This window comes from Trichosurus vulpecula, chromosome 5, assembly GCF_011100635.1.
Source record: "Trichosurus vulpecula isolate mTriVul1 chromosome 5, mTriVul1.pri, whole genome shotgun sequence".
NCBI classification, from domain to species: domain Eukaryota; kingdom Metazoa; phylum Chordata; class Mammalia; order Diprotodontia; family Phalangeridae; genus Trichosurus; species Trichosurus vulpecula.
The window spans coordinates 214,460,232-214,476,777 of NC_050577.1; the positions used below are offsets into that span (position 1 = coordinate 214,460,232).

Here is a 16,546-nt window from a genome sequence, read left to right on the forward strand (position 1 = left end):
AGTGCAAACAGCAGCAGATGCAAAAAAGATGGAAAGGCTCTAAGCTCAAGCCTGAGGATAGAGGGCATATTAATCAGCTAAGGACCAGAAGCTTCTCATCATTTTGTCCATGGAGAATGAATTATATTGCTCAAAGAAACTTTCAAAGACTTTTTGCAAAGTTGTAGCAGGACAGTGAACTACATTAAGGGATGGAGCCCATGCAACAAATGAACACAAATCTTTGACATGTTTAAGTGACATGGGTGTAGTAACTTTATGAGTTTCAGAATGGAGTCATGGTTATTTGACTATTAGAAGAATTTTTCCATCCTCTCTAAATCTAGGGAGACAAAAAAAAATCTCTTTCTCTTATTGGAAGGAGCTCAGAGGTGGTTAGGTATCATGGAGGACAGTTAGAGCACTACACTTCTGATTGAATCTTACTGCAGACACTTAAGAGTTGAGTGATGCTGGCTGAGTCACTGTCTCTCAGCCTGTTTCCTCAGCTATAAAATGGGGACAGCTGACTTGGAGCTGAAACTTTCCCTATGTGTTCTCTCCCCTACTGTGAGCTCTTTGAGAGCAAGGACCATCTTCCTTTGCTCTGTGTACCACCAAGTCTGAGCACAGTGTTCTGCACATAGTAGGCTCTTAATGAATACTTTATTAAGTCCTATTATCTACCTCCTAGGGCTGGGTATAAGGATCCAGGGCGATAATACCTCTCCAACAATCATCTTCATTTCCCTCCCACTGGAATTGGAGGCTCTTCCCTTGGTTTCCCTCCCCACATAGGTGAGCATTCGCCTTTTTGTGTTTGGCATCGAGTCTCTATTCAGCCTGTTGAAAATGTCCACACCATGCCAATATGTTTGGACTGTTCCTCCTCTTTTCTGTACCCATTTGTATCTTATCATCCCTCAGTTAGGATGTAAACTCTTTGAAGATAGTTTATCTGGATTATTTCTGAATCCCCAGCATTTAGCATAATGCCTGGTACATAAGAAGTGCATGTTAAACACTCATTCACTCAATCTGTTTATTTTTCTATTTGTCTTTCTGTCTTCCTGTCTATGTATCGACTACCTTTCTATCTCTGCCTATCATGCTTTCCAGTCTTTAAAGCTCTATGTCAGTTATTATTATATTATATTATATCATGTAATATAATATTATATTATATAATATTATATTATATAATATTATAAATATTATTATGTAGGTTATTTTAAAAATTCCCCTCCAAGGAAGAAAGGAGAGGCAGTATGATATAGTGGTTGGACAGCCAGCCTTGTAGCCAGGAACATCTGGGTTCGAGTCCTGTCTCTGACCCATCCCAGCTGTGTGACTGGGGAAATCACTCATGTCTCAGTGTTCCAGGTAACTCTCAAAGACTATGAGTTGCAGAGAAGGTGCTACCTGCATTGGTAGAAGGAGTTCCCCTATCCGAGAATTACTTCTATTAATGAGATCACAAGGGCTAGTCCCTAACCCATACAAGAAAAAAAAACATAGCCCTTTGGACCCTAAAAAGAAAAAAAATGACACTCTCATCAAATCCCCAGCCTTTTTGGCTAGTATCTGCAGATATATCTGTTAGTGGGCTAATTAGTTTAGTTCTATGCATATTCTCTTCTTCCCCTACCCTCCCATACCCTCCCCTCCCTTCTCCTTCTATCCCCTCAGCTCCCTTCCTCTCCCCCTCTTCCTTCTTCTTCCCTGCTTTCTCCTTCCTGTTTTCGCTCATCACCACCTTTTTTCCTTAAGGATCAGTTAGGAGGAATTTCAGAGGTAATCTATTCCATATTCCTTGTTTTACAGGGGTGAAAATTAAGGCTCTGAGAGTGACAAAGAATGACTTAATGAAGTTCACATAGATAATGAAGGGCAGAGCTGGGCTGCGAATTGTGGTCCTCTGGCTCCAAATCCAGGACTCTTTCTACTGTACCTGCCACCTCTGAATAGCTTTTGCATGATCAGCTCTAGTCTAAGTGCTCAGGGAGATGCAAAAGTTGGAGAACTGACTTCTGACCTGAGGTGGGTTATAGTTCATTTAAAAGATGCCTACATGGAAACAGAGGGAGAATAGCCAGTAATTCAGGCTAAAATGGAACCCAGGGGGCTCAGAGGAGGTCAAAGAAGACAGTGATGAGTGTCAGCCATGGAAAGGTCGGTGGGGGCCAGGCTTACATGGGCACTTGAAAATATTACTAGATATGCAATTATTATAGCCAAATTCAACCAAACAATTACTGAATAATTTCTGAGGTGGTTAAGGCCACAGCAGTGAGTAATGTAGGGCTTACGGGATCTCTGATAGAATGGAAGCTCCCTGAGAGCAGTAATGGGTTTTGCTCTTGTCCTTAGCACTATGTCTATACATAATAAGCATTTAACAAATGCTTTCCAATTGATTACAATCTGCTGAGGTAGATAAAATGTGAATATGCATGATGCTAATTAAAGGGCAGTGTTCTGTATAAGTTTATATTGTGAGGCAGTGTGGCCTGGTGAAAGAAATACTGGTTCTGGGCTTAGGGGATCTTGTTTCGAATCCAGAACCAGATGCACTTGACTCCTCTGTCCTTCAATTTCATGTATGTTAAATTTGACACAATAGGCAATAGGTCACTCTTGGCTCTTGGATAGGGGCATTTGCAAGATTTTTTACTTTTTGAAGCTTTAAACTTTTTTCTCAACTACATGTAAACAAAATTTTTAACATTTGTTTTTAAAATTTTTGAGTGCCAAGTTCTCTCTTCCGCCTCCCTCTACCCCCTCCTTGAGAAGGCAAGCAGTTTGATATAGATTATACACATGTAGCTGTGCAAAACATTTCCACATTAACCATATTGCAAAATAAAACACAGACCCAAAAAAATCCACCCCAAACCAAGAATAATAAAGAAAGAAAAAGAAGTATTCTTCAATCTGCTTTTAGACTCCTTCAGTTCTTTATCTGGAGATGAATAGCATTTTTTATCACAAGTCCTTTGGATCATTGTACTTATGAGAATAGCCAAATCTATCATACCTGATCATCCTTGCAATATTGCTGTTACTGTTTAAATGTTGTCCTGGTCTCCTCACTTCATTTTGCACCTGTATGTGTAAGTCTTCCTAGGTTTTTTGTCATTTCTTATAGCATTGTAGTTATTCCACCACAATCATGTACCATAACTTGTTCAACCATTTCCCAAGTGATGGACATCCGCTCAATTTCCAATTCTTTGCCACCACAAAAAGAGCTTTCTGCAAGATTTTTTTTAAAATTGTGTTTGAGGAAGTTTATCCTAGCAACCAAATGCTTGATGGACCTTGAGTGGATTTGAACAGGAAGCAGGAAACACACTGTGAACTTACTCCGAACCAAGAATAGTGGTTACAGAGAGAGTGGACCTCTGATTGCACTGGTATGGACATTTCCTGGGCAGAATAACTCCCTCTACCAGTGCAAGTCGGCACCTTCTCTGCAACTTAGAGGCATGAGCTCACTACTTCCAACCAGTCCTATTGATGACGTTTGTGGCTAGCCTCTCAGGAACTGGTGTGAGAGAAGGTGAATGGTACTCTTTCTTCTCTTGGGAAAAAAAAGTACCAACCACTTAAAATGCACACCACACTAGGTCTGTAGCATCATCTTTTTCCATAAAAGATTGTTCTTACACTCTTCCCAGAGTTCTAGCTGCATTCTATTAATCATCTATAGACAACCTCCCAGAGTTCAGAAATCCGCTTAGCAAAAAAAAAGGGGGGAAGCAAATTCCCCCCACTTTCTCTGTAGAATGTAGATAGATCTGTGGTATAAATCATAAGTCTTTTATATTGAGTAACCAGGAAATTTATTAATTCTCAGAGAGTGCATAGCCCAGAGCTTTTTGTCCACACGCTGTAATTCATCTTGGGGACTTACTTGTGATGGGCTGCTGTTCGTTAGCTCTTTCCAGGAGTGAATGCTTTTCATCTTTCTTCTGTTGTGTTAAACTCACAGTGTTGCTTCCCATTTACAGCGAACATATTTCAAGACCTTTTTTTTATCTTGGGAAAGGGGTCAGGGATGGATATTGGAGTTTGCCTCTGATGCTGGGTGCTGTGCACTGAAGCTGAGGAAATCCAAACTTTCTAATACCTGACATTTATCCATTTCCTACACATGTGCCACAAGATTTACACACATTATATCATAGCATATAAACTATCAAGTCCCTTATACTGGCTCCAGGCAGCACCACCTGTACTCAAGTCATCACCCCCATGGGATCCTTGGACTCCACCCCTAAAACCACCATGGGCTCAGAAAGGAAGTATCAAAAGCAGGATTTGAACCCAGACCCACTAACTCCAAAGTCAGTTCTCTTTCAGTACCTCTTAGGGTAACTTACCCTGTACTCTTGATTTAGGGTGCCATTATCTGTCCTTCAATGCTCAGTTAAAATCCTACCTCCAGGGCAAGTAGGTGGTGCAGTGAGTAGAGCACTGGCCCTGGAGTCAGGAGGACCGGAGTTCAAATCCAGCCTCAGACACTTGACACATTACTAGCTGTGTGACCTTGGGCAAGTCACTTAACCCCAATTGCCCTGCCAAGAAAAACAAAAACAAACAAACAAAAAAATAAAATCCTACCTCCTCCAGGAAGTCCATGCTCTGGTGGGATGCTCAGTGGACTGAGTGGGAGGGTAGGGAAGTACCTGTTCTGTCATCAACTACCTGTATGACTGTGAGTGAGCCATTTCAATTCTTTTGGCCCTTTTTTCTTTATCTGTATAATGAGCTGGTTGGACTAGATACCTTTTTGGGTGCTTTCCCCGCTATTCATGTATGTGCATATCCTTTGTGACCACTACATATATGTGTCCCTCCTTCCCCACCCACATAGAACTCAAACTGAATACTGTGTCACTCATCAATTTGCTTTGTGTGCATCTGTTTTTGTTGTAGTTGAGTCATTTTTCAGTTGTGTCTAAGTGTTTGTGACCCCTTTGGGGGGTGTTCTTAGCAGAGGTACTAGAGTCATCTGCCATTTGCTATTTCCTTCTCCAGCTCATTTTACAGATGAGGAAACTGAGGCAAACAGGGTTAAGTGACTTGCCCAGGTTCACACAGCACTAGCTGTGTCTGAGGTGTTACTGACTCCATGCCCAGCACTCAGTCCACTGTGCTATCTAGCTGCCTTAATTAGTATCTATTATTTTTTCCCAAATGAACACTACTTCATGCTTTCTTGTTACTCCCCTCTCTACTTCCAGGTGTCCCTCCCTCCAACCTAGCTTGAAATTCCAAACAAGAAGAGCAAGAGATATATTTATTGATTGACTGATTCTGCAAGGTAATATTTCTAAGAACCATAAAAGCCCTTATATTCAAATTCAAAATGGTTTTTCATTTAAGGGAGTCAACATTATTTGAAGAATGGACTACAACAAGTTAATCTCTTCTGTTAGAAATACACTTGACACTGAGGTGTTCAGGTATCAAGGACAATTTATTTTAGGAGAATCCAGAGGAGTTGGAAATGTTCCTGGCCAGGAGTGGACTTCACTCTTCTTTTTGGGAAGCGGAAGTACACTTCCCAAAAAACGAGCTCAGTTTTATAATGGTAATTCAAAGCATTTCCCACCAGATTGATTCCCACCCCTAGGGGCTGATTGGTCTGCCCTTCCTGATTCATACTCTTCCTAATACGGCCCTGGCCTGTGATATGTGTTAGCATGTCCCCACCCCCTCCACCCAGTCATAAGTCCCATGTTCAAAAATGTCTGAAACTCCTCCCTGTGGGTGTGTAATGTAATATTCAATTAGCCAATTAAACATGCATGGTAGCCATTTGACCCAGTTCTCTCTTCAAGCCTGACCATTATCTGGCTGGTTTAGACAAGTTTTCCTAACATCCTGGGTCTGAGGTATCGACAAAACCACAAGGTTTATTCTGATTGGCTGAGGACCCTCATTCTGGTTAATTTTTACTCCTTTGTTTCAGCTGACACTTAATTAATTATTCTGTGGAACTTAATTAACTCTTCTATGGACACCTAACTTTACTGATCTCTCACATCTTATCTACAATTTGCATATTTCTATAGTTGAATCCTCTATGAAAGATATAGGTTTATTCTCTGGCTTCTTACTGGAAAGAAAATTCAGAAGAGCAACAAAGTTATGTTCTCTAAGGAAAAAAACTAGGTACTATATGTTCCAAATTAGTATTATCCATTAATTTAATGGATGTCATATCAGGTATCATACTCAGCTAACTTGATGGTCTTTAACATGTAATTAATTATGATAATTTGCTCCCTCTTCTTTCGAAGACCTACTCTGAGAGAGATAAATTGCAATTAAGAATATGCTTTAATACTTCCCCATTATCGTCTTATAAGTAGAAGCTGGGGGATTCAATTGGAAAAATTGGGGGTAGGGCTAACTTTGTAATCAGAGGCCCTTATTGCAAATCCCATCTCTACCATTTGTATGACCTTGGACAAGTCACTTAACCTCATCTGTGAGTTGAAGGGGTTGGATTAGATGGTCTCTGAGTTTTCTTCTAGGCATAGACCTGTAAGTCTGTGAGCTTTCCACCTCTTTGGTACTTTTCTGTCCTCCATCTGCAATGACCTAAGGTTTTTCCTATCTGTTAGTCTAGATTTCACAAGTAATTCCTTGACAGTCATGAAGTACTGAAGTTAAGGTTTATCCAGAGGGCAGTGGAGAGGTGCATGGTAGGCTTGGACAATCTGCAACCCATTGAAAATGAGGAATCATGCAGGGGAGACAGAGTAAAGTATGTCACAAAGAAATTAATCCCTCCCCCCCCCCCAAATAAAGTGGACAAGATATCTAGAGAGAGTGAGTGATAGAAAGCTTGCATGCCCCAACGAAATCCTTGCAATATCAAGAGAAATTGGGCATGATCCCTAAACCACTAGATGAGTCCTCTGTGGTGTATCTGTGGGACCACACAGATGATATAGTTAAGCATGGATGGATTGTGATCTGTGACAAAGAAGAGAACACTTACATAAATGATTTCAAGGATCTCTTGGGATCTTGTCATATTGGAGGATCTTAGAGCTGAAAGAGCATTTAGGGGCCATCTGGTTCAGCTCCCTCTCTAATTTCACAGATGAGGAAACTGAGGCTTACAGATGTTGCCACTTGGCCAAAGTAACAGTGACAGAACTTCTGAATCTAAAGGCAGTATTTACCAAGGTACCATGATGTGATATAATACCTTTATAGTTGCCTTATCTATCTCCTTTATAAGTTCTTTGAGAGTAAGGATTGTGCCTCCTTTGAATCCTTAGCGCATAACAGGTAACTTGAGTTTGCTAAGTGCTCTAACAATTTGAGGAATGAATGGACCACAAAAACAAAAGGGAGCTTTAACTAGGGTGGGGGTGTAAGGCCATTGTCTCCTGGTATTAGAATTTAGAGGGATTATTGAGGAATTCAGCACAAATTCCTCAGGCTCCCCCCACCCCACCTTATAATTGCTACTCAGATCTCTTACAAAATCTACCAGACACACTAAACTAGGTTTCACAAGAAATAAGTACAGTAATAATTTCTACATCAGTGCATTGCTGTAGGTCATGGATACTCTGGAGCTTTGCAGGCATGAGCTGTAAGACTAGAGTGCTGGGAGGGAAGAATGATGCAGCTCTTTTCCTGTGCTCTTCAAGGCTTCATCTGGAGTTTTAGGACCAAGCAATGGAGCTTGACTTGATCTTGCCTGTTAGCTCAAGCATATCCTGAGTTCCCATGAGCCTGTATTGTGACATTTTCTAGCTTGCTTCCTCATCCCCTATGCGTTGGCCATTAATATTTTATTATATTGGAGTTGCAGGTCAAAGACAAGAGCCTGGCCATATAAAGGGTTCCATCTTTTTACCAGTCTATGGTTCTGAGGTTTTTTTTTAAACATGGCAGTATAAAGGTGAACATGTAGACTCCTTCTGCTTTTCATAGGCCCAAGTCCTTTATCTAGTATTAGACAGTGACTCAAAAATTCCCAGAATAAAGATGAGTATTATGAAGAAATTGTGAATTAGCTCCAATGGCACCTTTATCGTAGACATCATCTTCCAGCTGTTACTCTCCTTCCGATGGGGTATTCGAACCTGCTGTTAACACTATGTTCTGTTCCCCTTGTATGATGAGGTGTCAGAGAGATCAATGCTGAGCATAGTGTCTGGGATAGAGTAAGTACTTAATAAATGTTTATTGACTGACTGGGAGAGAGTTCACCTGAAAGCTTTTTATGTAAAATTACGTGTGAAAAATATCAAATTTTAGAATTTGGGATCTATAGCCCATCTTTTTACCTCTTGGGAATTGTGTCATCTGAGGTAGAATTGGCACAACTAGGGTGTGAGAGGTAGTCACCATCTTGGAGGAGAGAAGAAATTTGTAGGTAGGTAATCAATCAAGCATTTACCTTATGTTACATTTGTATATTGATCTATATGTGAGTTACGTTTATATACTGATATATGGTATGTACTTTAGTATACTTTATATACTAATACATTACATATGATACACATTGTATATTAAACATTTTATATATTGTTACATATGTATGTGTATACACACACATGCATACACATACACACACACAGAAAAAAAAATTAAGCACTCCCTGCCCTTTAGTAACTTAAGTTCTAACAGGGAAACAACACGAATACATGTAAGTATCTACAAAATACATACAAAGCAGATACAAGATCACCAGGAGAGTCTGATTGGTGCTGGAGAAGGAAGAATAATAGCAGGCCAGGCTGAGGTCTGATGACTGAATGATTACCAGGGTGTTGATGTGCAAGGGACTCAAGAAACCGAGCATAGAGTTGTTTGTTAGTCAGGGCCTGGAAGTTGACAGATTTGACAAAGGGTAAGAAAGATCAAACTGCTTCCTAGATGTTTTGGGACTTTTTCTTCCTCTAGTGTTCATGCCACACCCTGGATGACACTGATACATTGCATAGACCTGGGGAGGTCACCTCTTCATCCTCCTTCGTCAGTCTCCTGACAATTTAGACATCCCTGCAGCATGGCTGGTACTCACAAATATAGAAGTATGAGAAATGGAAAAGTGCTTTAATAAAGGATACTTAAGACACCTAAATAATTCTATAACTTTCAAAGGGGAAGAAAAAAATTGAGAATAGAAAATTTTAAATCCATTTTAGATGTTTGGAAGAAGCTTTTTTTTGAACATTAATCTGCTAACTTATATTTGCTAAACTTTTATGAGGGTTGTGTCATGGTATTCATCATCACCATCACCATCATCACCATCACCAGCAGCAGCAGCACCATCACCATCATCACCACCATCACAACAGCTAGCATTTGTATGCCACTTCGAGGTTTGCAAAACTCTTTACATGTTATCTTGTTTGCTTCTTGAATCAAATCTGTGAGCTAGGTGCTCACAATCGTACTCCAATTACTCCAATTTACTCCAATTTACTACAGTTTTACAGATGAGGTAAATGGGCTGAGAGAAACTGAATAATTTGACCAGGGTCATTCAACTAGGAAGGATTTGAACTTAGGTCTTCCTGAATTCTAGGTACAACCCTCTATTCACTATACCACCTACTCAAACATCTTATTGGGGAACTAGTTCTCTTAAAAAGAAGCTGATCCTGCCACCCCAGCCCTGGGTACTACCTAACACCATTTCATTGATGTTACCTATTATTTAAAATGCAGCTCAGGTAGCATCTCTTTTGAGTGAAACCTTTCCTGATCCTCCCAACTGTTACTGCCCTCACTCCCTTGTATTGAATTACTTTGCATATTTTTATTTACTTTATAGTTTATGCCTTATATATTTTATCTGTATTTATCTCTACCATTAGACAGTAAGCTCCTGTGTATAGAAATAATTGCATTCTTTGTGCTTGGGTCCTTAAAACCCCAAAAAAGTACCGGGCATATAGTAGGTGCTTAATAAGGCACCTACTTGTTTGATATGAGAAATTATCCCACTGAAGTACTACTTGGCCTTCCTGTACATGGCCATTGCTTTTCTGCATTATTTTCTTTGACATGCTGTTCCTTCTGGAAAGTTCTATCATCTGTCTTTTGAACTTCTACAGATTCTCTGATTAAAGTCTGAAACAAACAACCAAAAACCTTCCCCCCATAGCTTTTCATTATAGGAAGCTCAAAATCCCAGCCACCTATTCCTTTGACACCAGTTGCTCTGTTTGGTTTTGACTCTGCTCTACCATCAACCACCTGCCACTGTGCTGAGTACCCTCTGACACTTTCCCCACTGCTTTCAGTTTCCTTTTTGTGTACTGTCTTTCTCTATTCACTTGTAAGCTCCTTGAAGATAGGGACCATCTTTTCTTTTTCTTGTTTATATCCCCAGTGCTTAGCATGGTATTTGGTACATAGTAGGCACTTAGTAAAAGTTTCACATAGTGAACCTTTTAGCATAGCCTACACTTTTTTTCAAGGCCCTGTTCAAATTCTGCCTCTTTCAGGAAATTTTTCCTGATTACATAGGCTAGAAATAAACTCTCCTTCCTTGGATTCTCAGAAGTTCATTTGTATTTTTCTGAGGCCTTTGTCTTGTTCCAGTTTGTATTAAAATTATTTTGTAATATTTGTTATCCTTTCCTTTCTTAATTTCCCCTTTAATTATCAAATGACTCATGTTTATTATAGTGCTCTAAGGTTTGCAAGTCTGTAGTTCCAGGATTATCTTTCCATCTTTACAGATAAGGGAATTCATTGTGTTGGCCAAGACCACACAGTACCAGCCAAAGCTGGAACTTGAACCCAGGTCCTATTGACTCTAGTGTTTGTTATGCTAACTTACATTGAGAAAAGTGCATTTTAAATCTTAAAAAAATAATTCTTTATACCTGAGTTATTATTTAAATAGAGGCAGTATAGCATAGTGGATAGAGGGGGACCTCGGGCTCAGAAAGAGGCAAGTTTAAGTCCTGTCTCTGACACATACTATCTGTGTTACTCTGAGCAAACTATTTAATATGTCCATGCCCTAGACAACTCTCCAGGACTATAAATTGTAAGGAAGATGTAAACTTGCACTAGTAGAAAGAATTTCCTTATCAGGGAGTTAACCTATACCAATGAAATAAATATCCCCCCTTTTTTCTGAAATGCTCAAGGGATATGGTGATCTCATCAATTTGGATTTTTCCAAATTTGGTTTAGATTGCCTCCAGTGATGTAGATTGTCAACAGTCCATGCCTGTTCACCCCAGGCAACTTATGTTTGTATTTTCCTATAGGCTTTATTTTGTTTCGTTTCTTCTTTTGTTTTCCTTTTTCTGAGATTATTTCCCTTTCTTGTCTACAGTAGAAGTACAGAAGCTGCTCATGGGACTTGATCCCACTAATGATTGGCATGGAAATTTTGATCTTTTCCAGTCTGGGACATTTCATCCCTCTTTAGGTAGCCCAGTTTTCCCCTGCTCCAGGTACTCACCGTATTGGAACTAGACTTAGTTCAGGCACCTGGGCAACTTTGTCTTACTGCAGTTTAGAACTCCTGAGCTCAAGAGATGATCAGCTTCATCCTCCCCAGTATCAAGGGTTAAAGGTCCCTGCCATCATGCCTGATGACCATAGGTTTTCTACAAGGAATCCCCTCAATGTGCCTGGGACCTTCCTTTCCTTTCCTTTTTTAACAGACAGAAGATGTAATTAAGGTGGGGGCAATCCCTGAGTGAATTGTTTATGTGAAATCTGAATTGCTGGGCTTAAAATCTGAATTAATATAAAGAGAGAATAATAAGGAAAAAAGATTTGGCCTACATTTGAAATAACTGACTCTTGAATGATTTAGACAAGTAACTAAGGATTAAAAATGAGAAATGAACAACAGAAATTACATTGATGCCAATTTAATAATTTTATCTAGAAATTTAACCAAAGTAAATTAATTGCCACAAGGCCACAAGAGTCCTGAAAGTGCCTTTGTCAGCAAACATTTGACTTACTTATCAAAGAGAAGTGGCTACCAAGGACAATAATGGATTAGAATAGAAATTTGTCTTTTTTTTCCTTCTCCTGGTACTATAAGGGTACTAGAAGAGCCAATTACCTATCACTTCTCATTTTTGCCCCATGGCCAACTCATCTTTTTCTTAACTCATACATTTTCCTGTATAGAAAAAAAATTCCTATAAAGAAAAATAATTGAGGACCTTGACATAAGGTATCCTTTTTTTCTAGTGTGTGACCTACAGTATTGAATATACACAAAACCATTTCTCTTCTTCCCCATAAAAGTATATTTTACAACCTTTACTCCAGTTCTTCCAAATATCTTACCTGTTGTTTGTTGCATTCTGTTCATTTCCACCATACTTTTCTCCATTGTTTGTTGTGAGCTAGGCAACATGGTGGTGTAGTCAAGAGAGCCCTGGATTCTAAGATGGAATCAGAAATGACTGAAAATTAGGAAGAGAAGAGAGTTTAGGGGAAAAGATAATGAGTTCCCTTTTGGATATGCTGTACTTAAGATGCTGACAATTTAGATAGTAGAAAATGTCCGGTGGGCAGGAGGTGATGTAGGACTGTAGCTCAGGAGATAGACCATGGCTGGATGCATGGAGCTAAGAGTTGTCTGCATGAACATTATAGTTGAATCCATAAGTAATTCCTTGTGAATTAAAAATATCTGGCATTTATAAAGCACTTTAGGATTTGCAAAGCACTTTGAATGCATCTCTCAACCATCTTGTGTTAGGTTCAACAGATACTGTTAGTCCCATTTTACAGAAGAAGAAACTGAGGCTTAGAGAGGTCTGGTGACTTGCCCATCACCCTATAGTCAGAAGCACTGCTAGTTCTCTACTCTGTGTTTGCTGCTCTTCCTGGTTTCAACTCCATAGGTTAAATAGCTACTTCCAGATTAAACTCATCTCCCCTAATCTTATCACCATGCTGTTTACTCAAGCCTTTGTTGACACTACCTCCCCAAGCCTCCTCTCGCTTGTGATGTGAAGATCAGAGGGTGGAGTGCCAAACTCTTTCCAATGCCTTCCTTTACAGAGGACAGAAACTAGCCTTTTTGGCACATTCTATTCTCCATCTCCTACTCTGGTTTCATCTACAGAAGGAGATGTCCTGGAGCCAAGCACCCCCTGGCCTCCCCTCCACCTTCCTGCCTCTTTTTGTGTGTTGTCTCCCAATGTTAGATTGCAAGCTTGTTGAAGGCAGGGACTGTTCTCACGTTGCCTGGCACATAGTAGGCACTTAAATGTTTCTAGTGTTAGTTCCACCTCCCTGTGGAATTACTATGGTTGACACCAGAGCAAAACAACATTAAAATATTTGGTCACAGGGTTTTGCTACTTTTGTTCAAGATGGAAAAGAGAAAGATGCTACAGTTGAAAAATAGAAATGACTGTTTCTTAGCCTAAGCCAAACATTTACTCCCAATGGGGGAAAACACTATATGGGAATGTTTGTCTTTCTGCTTCCTGAAAGATAAAAGCAGTGTTCTGGGTTAGTTCTCTAGTGTTCTTTTTTTCTGTAATTCTTTGTAAAGAAGATGACCATAGGTACCAAGAAAATCACCATCACCATCATCGTCATCACCATCCTCCTCTTCCTCATCATAACCATAATGACCACTACCACCACCATGACCACCACCACCACCACCACCACTATAACTGACATATAAATAGCACTTTATGGTTCTGAATATATTTTCCCTGCTTTATTTGGTTTGATATTCCTAACATGAGGTGGGTGCTCCTATTGTCTCCATTTTACAAAAGAGGAAACTGCATTTCAGAGAGGTTAAATAATTCACTTAAGGTTACAAAACAGCATTAAGTCTCTCATTTGCTATACAACTGGTTTCAAAGGTATGCATCTTCATGTATCTCCTCAGTACTTGGCGGTGTGTGTGTGTGCGTGTGCGCGTGCGCGCGTGTGTGTGATTTTTGCTGATTCTCCTTTACTCGCATTCTTATATTCCATTTCAGTTAAATTCATTTTGGTTTTGTTTGATTTAAATCAATAGAATTTCACTCAATAAACATTTATTGCAATTACTGAGTACATGCATGATGAAGCAGCCAGAGGGCCAGTGGTGTTTAGAGTCAGAAGTGCTGGTTTGGAATCCTGGCTCTGGTGTTTATATCCTCTGTCACCCTGGGGAATCTGTTAGCCTTTGGGCTGCTAAGAGACCTTCCATTCTACTAACACCAACATGTAAATGAGATATAAATGGGACAAATTGGCAGTAGTCTCATAGGAAAAGCATTAAGAAATTGAGACTGACGCATCTTTTAAATTTCATCTCTCCAGAGAAAAGCCTTGTTGCTCCACCTTAGTTATGGCCCTTCCCTAGGTGCTCTGGTCTGGCCATCTCCTGAGAGGGAAGTGATATTGGTGCTTCAGCCTAACTGCTTTATTGCTGTTATTTTTTTTCTCTGCATCTGCAGGAAATTCCAAAGTCTAATCACCCTGTCATCCACAACTCTGAGCAGCAGTATTTTAACCTTATTGGATCATCCAATAAAATCAGCACTGACTCACTTAAAAAATGAGTACTTTATAATTGATGAAGCTGCTCACTCCAGTTGCTGGTCACTTGGATTTTAAACTGCCCAGTTTTAATATATGACCTTAATAATCACAGAAGAAAGGGAAACTTACGGTCGCTTTTATGTCCATAGAGGTAGTTGGAAATCATCTCCCCTGTGAGCAGGCTCACTTGTCCACAAAGTGGGCTATCTGACGTTCTTGATGTATGTTCCAATTTAAAAGAACCCTTGCATTCACTACAGAAGTTTGTTGTATTTTTACTCAGTGGCATGTTCAACAAGAAGGAATAAAACAATGATAAAAAGGGAATAAAACAATAATAAATAAAACAATAATTATGGCATTTTCTGTATTTGCGTGTTCAGATATCTATGGCATCCTGTGGAGGAAAGGACCCACTGAACTGTATGGAATAAAGACAGCATTTATTCACATTAAATGCTCAGATTAAGCCTTCCGTGACACCATTTTCCTTCTCCTCTTCTCTTCTCCTCTCCTCTCCTCTCCTCTCCTTTCCTCTCCTCTCTTCTCTTCTCTTCTCTTCCTCTGTCTCTCTGTCTGTCTCTCTGTCTGTCTCTCTCTCTCTCTCTCTCTCTGTGTGTGTGTGTGTGTGTGTGTGACACATTCTCTTTCTTGGTCTTTCTCACTTGTTAGACTAGACTTTTTTTTGGTCACCTTCCCCCTGGACACAGCCAAAGTCTGGCTGCAGATTCAAGGAGAGAGCCAGGGGACCATCCGAACTTCCTCTACCAATGCACAGTATTGGGGTGTCATGGGCACCATTCTGACCATGGTGAAGAGTGAGGGCCCTGGCAGTCTGTACAAGGGGCTGAGGGCTGGGTTGCAGTGCCAGATGAATTTTGCCTTTGTCTGCATTGGCCTCTATGACTCTGTCAAGCAGTTCTACACCAAGGGATCTGAGCATGCAGGCATTGGGAGCTGCCTCCAGGCAGGCTGCATCACAGGGGCACTGGCAACCCACAGATGTGGTGAAGGTACGTTTCCAGGCCCAGGCTCATGCAGGTGGCAGCTGGAGATACCAGGGTACAGTGGATGCTTATAAGACTATCCCCAAGAGGAGAGCCTTCGGGGCTTGTGGAAAGGAACTTCACCCGATGTTGCCTGCAATGCTATTTTCAACTGTGCTGAACTGGTGACCTATGATCTCATCAAAGATGCTCTCCTGAAGGCCTATCTCATGACTGATAACCTTCCATGCCACTTCATATCAGCCTTTGGGGCTAGCTTCTGCACCACCATCATTGCTTCCTCCGTGGATGTGGTCAAGACGAGATATACGAACTCTTCTGTGGGCCAGTATGCCAGTGCTAGCCACTGCTCCCTCACCATGCTTCAGGAGGAGATACCCCTAGCCTTTTACAAAGGGCTCATACCTTCCTTCCTCCACTGGGGTTCCTGGAATGTAGTGGTGTTTGTCACCTACGAGCAACTGAAATGGGCCCTGATGGCCTCTCACACTTCCTGGAAAGCTCCTTTCTGAGCTCTCTCCTGCTAGTTTTCTGCCTTGTACTCCGCTTCGAGTCCAGATCGCATATTGCCTCTCCTCCCCATTTTTCCCCTATTCCTCTCCTCCCCTGCCTTAGTATTGAAGGAACCCCCTGCACTCCCCCCTCCACCTTAGTTAGCCCCATTTAAACCTTCTCCAGCCCACTTTTGCCATTACAACCTCACCCAGTTCTTAAGTTCCTTCTAATAAAGCCAGACCAGAACCCCAGCCCCTCCCAAAATAAATGCTTTCTTCCTTCATGTGTCCTATGGTTAAGACAAATTGTCATATATGGGAAATAGAAGGTATAAAAATTTGTCTTAACCACAGGATATATGAAGGAAGAAAGCATTTATTAAGCAACAATTATGTACCAGGCACTGTGCTAAGCACTTTACAAATGAGGAAACCGAGGCAACCAGAGGTTTGGGTAACTTGGGATAACAATAAAGTCTCACCTGAGATCCTTTGAGAAGGGTTGTATGCTTATTTTGATTTCCATTT

General features: G+C 40.6%; 1 pseudogene; it reads left to right on the forward strand.

Annotated features, from left to right (window-relative positions):
• The first annotated feature begins 8,795 nt into the window (after positions 1–8,795).
• Positions 8,796–16,036, forward strand: LOC118851199 (annotated as a pseudogene).
• The last annotated feature ends 510 nt before the right edge of the window (positions 16,037–16,546 follow it).